Below are 473 nucleotides of genomic sequence, written 5' to 3' on the forward strand. Positions count from 1 at the left end.
GGGGGCAGGGTTAGAGTCATGCAGACTAACAGTGAGACTCAGAGACACTTAAGATAGGCAGACAGACTGAGAAATAATAATTATTATTTTAATAGCTAACACTTACATGGCTCTAACCATGAGCTAGGCCCTCTTCTAAGCGGTTTACACAGAGTAACTCATTGCCTGCTTCCAACCACCCAACGAAATGCTTGCGTGTATCCCCATGTAACAGACAAGACAACTGAGACTTGCTGAGGTAAGGAACTTGCCCCGTATCCCCTGACTACAAGTACTAGAGTCAGAATATGCCGGAGCTGTCCAGTTCAGCGTATTGGCCACTGTCTTGTGGATTTTCATAACCTGAGAGGCATTTATGCTGTACCAAGTGTATGTCAAGGTCTGCAGGCCCCTTCCTGCAGGGTCTAATTTTAATCCGTAGAGGAGGCAGAGGAGTGGAGTGGTCTGGGCACAGGGCAGAGGGGTGGGGGTCG

This window comes from Enhydra lutris, unplaced genomic scaffold, assembly GCF_002288905.1.
Source record: "Enhydra lutris kenyoni isolate GAN:26980312 unplaced genomic scaffold, ASM228890v2 scaffoldscaffold92, whole genome shotgun sequence".
Lineage (NCBI taxonomy): Eukaryota > Metazoa > Chordata > Mammalia > Carnivora > Mustelidae > Enhydra > Enhydra lutris.